The sequence below is a fragment of the Salmo salar genome, chromosome ssa20, assembly GCF_905237065.1.
Source record: "Salmo salar chromosome ssa20, Ssal_v3.1, whole genome shotgun sequence".
Classification (NCBI taxonomy): Eukaryota; Metazoa; Chordata; class Actinopteri; order Salmoniformes; family Salmonidae; genus Salmo; species Salmo salar.
This window is the reverse complement of record NC_059461.1, coordinates 52,217,368-52,224,280: the sequence shown is the minus strand read 5'-3', so window position 1 is coordinate 52,224,280 and position 6,913 is coordinate 52,217,368. Positions and strand designations below refer to the sequence as shown.

General features: G+C 42.7%; 1 protein-coding gene across 5 annotated transcripts in view; it reads left to right on the top strand.

Moving 5' to 3' along the window:
• Nucleotides 1–6,913, top strand: part of LOC106580770 (uncharacterized) — a 76,207-nt gene that overhangs the window by 46,168 nt on the left and 23,126 nt on the right. The window lies entirely within an intron of this gene.

Sequence of the window (6,913 nt, the reverse complement as noted above, 5' to 3'; positions counted from 1 at the left end):
AGAGAGAGAGAGGGGAGGGGAGGGAGAGAGAGAGAAAGAGAGAGAGAGTATAAAGACACAGAGAGAGAGAGCGGTGGGAGAGAGAGAGAGATGCAGACAAAAAAAAGACAATGAGAGAGATTTGGAATAAGGGATACTATCCAGCGAGCCCAGTTATGGTCACAGCAGCTCTCAAGGTTAACTAGTATGGGCTAGGTGGGACGCTAGTGTCCCACCTGCGGGACACACTATTCAACAGCCAGTGAAATAGCATGGTGCGAAATACAAAACAGCAAAAACTCATAATTTCATTTTCTCAAACAATCAACTATTTTACACCATTTTAAAGATAAACTTCTCGTTAATCTAACCACATTGTCCGATTTCAAAAAGGCTTTACGGCGAAAGCATAAAATTAGATTATGTTATGGACATAAACTTCACAAGAAAAACCACACAGCCATTTTCCAAGCAAGGAGATGCATCACAAAAACCAAAAGTACAGCTAAAATATTCACTAACCTTTGATGATCTTCATCAGATGGCACTCATAGGACTTCATGTTACACAATACATGTATGTTTTGCTTGATAAAGTTCATATTTATATCCAAAACCCCCATTTTACATTGGCGCGTGATGTTCAGAAAATGTATTCCCACCAAAACTTCCTGTGAATGAGCACATCAATTTACAAAAATACTCATCATAAATGTTGATAAAATTTACAACAGTTATTGAAAGAATTATAGATATACTTCTCCTTAATGCAACCGCTGTGTCAGATTTTAAAATAGCTTTACGGAGAAAGCACATTTTTCAATATTCTGAGTACATAGCTCAGCCATCAAAGCAAGCTATACAGATACCCACCAAGTTCTGGGGTCAACTAAACTCAGAATTAGTATTATAAATATTCTCTTACCTTTGCTGATCTTCATCAGAATGCACTCCCAGGACTCCTACTTCCACAAGAAATGTTTGTTTTGTTCGAAATACTCCATATTTATGTCCAAATACCTCCGTTTTGTTCGTGCGTTCAGATCACTATCCAAAGGCATAATGCGCGAGCATAAATCCAGACACAAAAAGTCAAAATGTTCCATTACCGTTCGTAGAAACATGTCAAACGTTGTTTACAATCAAACCTTAGGGTCTTTTTAACATAAAATTGCGATACTATTCCAACCAGACAATAGCGTATTCATTCCAGAAGAAAAAGAAGGAACGGCATGCTCGCGGGCTCGCGCATAACCAAGTCCTTTGTCCTCAGGCAGTCCACTCATTGACTGAGCTCCTATTCTCTGCCCAGTAACAGGAGAAGGAGGAAACAAGTTTCTAAAGGCTGTTGACAGCCAATGGAAGCCTAGGAAGTGTAACGTGACCCCACAGACACTGTAGTTTCGATAGGGATTCAAAAGAAGAACTACAATTCTCAGATTTCCCACTTCGTGGTTGGATTTTTCTCGGGCTTTTGCCTGCCATATGAGTTCTGTTATACTCACAGACATCATTCAAACAGATTTAGAAACTTCAGAGTGATTTCTATCCAAATCTACTAATAATATGCATATCCTACGTTCTGAGCCCGAGTAGTAGGCAGTTTAATTTGGGCACGTCATTCATCCGAATTTCCGAATACTGCCCCCTGTCACTAAAACGTTATCCTCTTACATCTAGATGTTCCGCTAGCGGAACACCACTCCAATATCCAATGATAGGGCGTGGCGCGAAATACAAACTCCTCGAAAATCCGAAAACTTCAATTTTTCAAACATATGACTATTTTACACCATTCTAAAGACAAGAATCTCCTTTATCTAACCACACTGTCCGATTTCAAAAAGGCTTTACAACGAAAGCAAAACATTAGATTATGTCAGCAGAGTACCCAGCCAGAAATAATCAGACACCCATTTTTCAAGCTAGCATATAATGTCACAAAAACCAAAACCACAGCTAAATGCAGCACTAACCTTTGATGATCTTCATCAGATGACACGCCTAGGACATTATGTTATACAATACATGCATGTTTTGTTCAATCAAGTACATATTTATATCAAAAACCTGCTTTTTACATTAGCATGTGACGTTCAGAACTAGCATTCCCACCGAACACTTCCGGTGAATTTACTAAATTACTCACGATAAACGTTCACAAAAAACATAACAATTATTTTAAGAATTATAGATACAGAACTCCTTTATGCAATCGCGGTGTCCGATTTTAAAATAGCTTTTCGGTGAAAGCACATTTTGCAATATTCTGAGTAGATAGCTCGCCATCACGGGCTAGCTAATTTGACACCCACCAAGTTTGGTACTCACCAAACTCAGATTTACTATAAGAAAAATTGGATTACCTTTGCTGTTCTTCGTCAGAATGCACTCCCAGGACTTCTACTTCAACAACAAATGTTGGTTTGGTTCCAAATAATCCATAGTTATATCCAAATAGCGGCGTTTTGTTTGTGCATTCAAGACACTATCCGAAGGGTAACGAAGGGTTACGCGCGGACGCGTATTGTGACAAAAAATGTCAAAATATTCCATTACTGTACTTCGAAGCATGTCAAACGCTGTTTAAAATCTATTTTTATGCGATTTTTCTCGTAAAATAGCGATAATATTCCGACCGGGAGTCGTTGTTTTCGTTCAAATACTGAAAAAGTAAAATGGACTCTTCACGTGCATGCGCGCACCCATCTCATTGTTCTCAGATCGACCACTTACCAAATGCGCTACTGTTTTTCAGCCAGTAACTGCAGAGTCATCATTCAACGTTCTGGCGCCTTCTGAGAGCCTATGGGAGCCTTAGAAAGTGTCACGTTACAGCAGAGATCCTCTGTTTTGGATAGAGATGACAAAGAAGGCCAAGAAATGGTCAGACAGGGTACTTACTGTACAGAATCTTCTCAGGTTTTGGCCTGCCATTTGAGTTCTGTTATACTCACAGACACCATTCAAACAGTTTTAGAAACTTTGTAGTGTTTTCTATCCAAAGTTAATTATATGCATATTCTAGTTTCTGGGCAGGAGTAATAACCAGATTAAATCGGGTACGTTTTTTATCCGGCCGTGAAAATACTGCCCCCATCCATAACAAGTTAACTGTACCCTGATTTTCATACATTTCCCAGTTTCAGGAGTGATGCATTGGTACCGTATTTATGATTATTTGTCTGGAATAGTGAATGTGTCAATGAAAAACATAAATTATTACTATGTCAGTAGTTCAGTTGAGTGATGGGAACGTTGAGGAGGGAGAAATGGCACGGATGAGTTTGGACCCGACGGCTTCCAGTGAAGCCCTGGGAAGAGTACCGCTCATATTTTTCATATTTCCTCAAAGCTCCGCGCCCTGCCCCCCTGCTGACACTCTTGTTTTCACACTTCAGTCTCAGGGCCCATGCCAAGTCGTCTCTTTTCATTACATACCCCCCCCCCCCCCACATGAGTAAGTACTCACACCCTTCTCCAACTCCAATATGCTTCCTGCCCCCGGTTCTCATGGGAAATGGCTTCACTGTTGCAGGAAGAAACAGAGCGAGAGAGAGTTAGGGATTTCTCCCGTCTGCTACAGGCTCTGTGCAGTGTAACTCATTGCAGTACAGTAAAGTATGTGCATCAGTGCCAGGGGTTTATCCCCATCGCTCGTTGCTGTGGGGCTAGCTAGGCCATAAATTACATTTGTTTGTAATGAACAGAATGAGAGCAGTCAGTTCCCTAACAGGCTCCCAGGGAGAGAAAAAAAAACGAATTGTTTGCTAACTCTCTTTCTTTATTTCATCACTCAAAGTAGCACACTGTTCATCTGAGAAAAAAAGGATTGACCTCTTGTTTTATCCTCTCCTTTCCCCAATAAGTAGAGAAAAAAATCTACCTTTTTCTCCCTGGTCCTTTTTCTTGTTCTGCCTTTTCTAAATCTCATCTCCTCATCGCTGTGGTATGCAGCCCCTGTATCCACACTGGTGTTGTTATGTCTACTTTCTTGGCCTGTTCTCCAGGCAGCATACGGATGTCGTTTGCCGTGGCCCGCCGCGGTGGACAAAGCATAGTGTAGAGTTCTGGACCCTGCTGTGAGCAGACCGAAACCGCAGCAAGAGACAGGGCACAGCCTGGTGAACAGTACAGCCAGGACAGACAGACAGACAGACAGACAGACAGACAGACAGACAGACAGACAGACAGACAGACAGACAGACAGACAGACAGACAGACAGACAGACAGACAGACAGACAGACAGACAGACAGACAGACAGACAGACAGACAGACAGACAGACAGACAGACAGACAGACAGACAGACAGACAGACAGACAGACAGACAGACAGACAGACATGCTCTGTACTATTCTAGTAGTTAGTCAAAGACCAGTAGTGCGTTCAATCTTGTCCATCTTTATTAGATTCAAGCTGAGTAGAAACTGTGGCTGAACAGGCCACTATGATAGTCAGATAAGTGCTAAATTGTCTAGTCTGTCACGGAAAAAGGATCCTACATCACTGGCCTAGTACCTTATAGATTTATCTCTATGGATACGTGACTATACGTGGAATCGTGACCTCTAACTTTTTCTAACCCAACTCATAATGAGTGACCGAGAGACAGACACGGAGACCGAGAGATTAGTCAGGCCTGAGCTTATCAAGATGACTTAACTGTCTCTTGCTTAGAATCCCTGCCCATCCTCTCTTTTGTCTCTCTGTTCCAAATCCCTAATTTGGAAAGTTTGCCAGAGACGTTGAATCCTCAGTAGGCTAATACAGCGAGTATGAGAAACACAGAAACAGAGAGACAAAGAGACAAAGAGACAGAGAGACAGAGAGACAGAGAAACACAGAAACAAAGAGAGAGCGAGAGAGAGAGATAGAGAGACAGAGAGATAGTGAGAGATACTTTACTACTGCACATGAAGATGTTTAACTGCATTGTCTGAGTGCCATGATTTATCTCTTGTGTCTGTCTAAGGCCTGGTGCGAAGCCAGCCACGACTCACACGCAAAGTACATTTACACTAGAAACGTAGACCTTTCAAAATGAACACATTTCTTTTTTGCGTGCAGCTCCTGTACAGTATAATGATAACGAGAGGTAGAGGATCTGATAGAATAGCCTAATAAGAAACACATGTTCTGTATAATATCACGAGTTTCAAAGCTGGCTATGGACAGCGTATAATGAGAGTTCCTGACGTTACAGTATAAACAGATCAATTACCTCCAGTGACTGTGGATAATGGTTTTATTACCCGTTTGGTGTACCACTACTATTTGTTATACTGCTGGTATTTAAGTTGTGCCATAGAGTTGGAGTCAATTGGAATGTGGACGCGTGGCACCATAGAAATATAGAAGTATAGTTATTGCAATGGTCTGAGGGGCTTCCCCCCCCTCTAGAAATTATATTTCTATATGTGGCTATGTATGTCTGATTCATTCAACTTCTCATGGAGTAGACGCATTGCTTGTGGAACGTACAGTAGGGGGGCTGGACTCTGGGGCCCATTGCTCATATCCCGGTGGCGGCCTGTGTGCGGTGACATTTAGTCAAGCCTGGTTAGTTCCTTCACTACGTGTGATTTAGGCCTCACTGTGACCCCTGCATGCTTGGCTCGGCTCACGGCTCCTATGAAGTCCCACACGAGAGACATAACCCCTTACCCTCTCACTCCTGTCCAGTCAGACTCAGTCTGAGTGCTAAGCCCCCTCACCCGTTCACAGTCATCCCTGTGACCCGGAGGTCTGCCTGGAGGGAATCTTCCCTCTTACCCTGGCTGGCTGGGATCCAGGAAGGGCCAGTCCCCCAAACGGTGCTGTCTGTTTTTATCTGCCGTGGCTCGTGTGGGAGTGGCTGGTGTTGCTGAGGATGCGGTGTCACATGAAAGAAGTTCTCACTTTGAGAGAGGCGATGAAGTCGGCATGTGAAGATACTCAGGGAATGGATTGGGAACATATAGCCAGCAAGGTTCAAGTGCATATAAACATTCTGATTTAGGGATGTAGATAGCTCTCTGTTGTTTTTGTCTGGTACTTACTGTCTAGTTACTAAAGAGGAAACAGATCTGCAAGTGCTTTAATCTAATGCAGAGATCGCACTCCATGAGAGAGGGATGCTTATTAAAGGAGAAAGGAGGGAAGTGAGGCGTACAGGGGGAAAAGAGAAGGGGGGAACTGGCTGTATGGAAGGTAAATAAACTAAGGCTCCCCACAAGCACAATGAAAAGAGAGGTTCAGAAGTGCGTCAATGGAAAGAATGAAATAAAGGGAGGGAGCGTGTGAGTTCATTGATGCAGTGCGCCTCGCAGGTGACCCCTCCCTGTTTGACTGTAACGCTTTGTGAAATATATGACTGTAGAAGGATCATCTGGAGGAGGCTCCTCTTTCCTCTCACAGTTCACCCTCTATCTAGAGGAGGAGCACATGCACATACGTTAACAACCAGATTGTCATGTGTCATCTAGCACAGGGAAGAACAATACACAAATAGTGAGGAAATAAAATCAGTAGGCTTGATTTAAAAGTCTAGTTTTTCACTGACCTCAAATATGGAGCATCTCTGTTAAAAGTCTATGGATGGAGTGTTTTAGTAACGAAAAGCTGGGAAAGTAATTAGTATGTTTGTTACAAGCATAACTCAAGTCCAAGGCCCTGACAGCCAAATACTTTCCAGGGCTTTTGTCTTAAAGTACCAGGCCCTGCTAGTAAGTGCCAAGCCTTAATTAAATCCAATGTTTGCAAACATGCTACAGCACTGCAGATGTAGTCTTGTTGAAAGCCCTTTGCTCTTGCAGATGGAGGAAATGTCTCCGTGGTGGAATGTTCTTTGTTCCCTCTTTCTCTTTGTCTTTGTCTGTCAACAACAGGATTCAGACATCAGTCAGGGCCAGTGGCACGCAGAGACACCCTGCTCTGTGGCCATTTGATAAAAA